The sequence below is a fragment of the Anneissia japonica genome, unplaced genomic scaffold (assembly GCF_011630105.1).
Source record: "Anneissia japonica isolate Jap-2015-1 unplaced genomic scaffold, ASM1163010v1 scaffold1889_len2455224_cov183, whole genome shotgun sequence".
Lineage (NCBI taxonomy): Eukaryota > Metazoa > Echinodermata > Crinoidea > Comatulida > Comatulidae > Anneissia > Anneissia japonica.
In genome coordinates, this window is record NW_022752980.1 from 2,195,859 (window position 1) to 2,196,560 (window position 702).

Here is a 702-nt window from a genome sequence, read left to right on the forward strand (position 1 = left end):
TTTGAGTTTTATTTACGCTAGCCGAATCTTGATTAATATGCTAACGACACCACAGAGAGGTTAAATGCACTGGCAAAAGAGCAATGTGGAAATGGGCCGGATGGCTACCTGGCCTAGGGTCCCAACTAGTTGGAAAATGTCAGGGTGACAAATGGTCGGGTGACAATGAGCCAGGTGGCAATCATCCATCTGTCAATCACACATCTATTCTACCGTCCGTCCTTTTGTTCTTTCGCTCGTTCATTATTTAATTGATTAGGTAATTCATTCATTATTTCATTTACACATTCATAATTAAAATACATATATATATGATAGGCCTAATAGATTTTGTTTTTAAACAGAAGACAACCATAATTAATTTCATTGCTCGAAAGGTTATTCCACTTGAACAACATTGCTTTAAGCACCATGTTCCAGAGTGCTACAATGTTCCAAAGATAAATAGGGAAAGGAATCTACAAAGTGCCGATCGAAAACACTTCGTTTTACGTAAATGCATACTAAAAAAAATAGTGGTATTGTTGATAGAAGAAATTCTCATTTTATCATTCCCTCTGGTCTTGAGAATATTTGTAATAACTGGTTTGTCGCTAGTCTTTCATTTACACATAGGCCTACCTGTAGTTGCTGATTTATTATATATATAATTATTATAATATATGTATATATAATTATTATATATATATACAGTATATATAT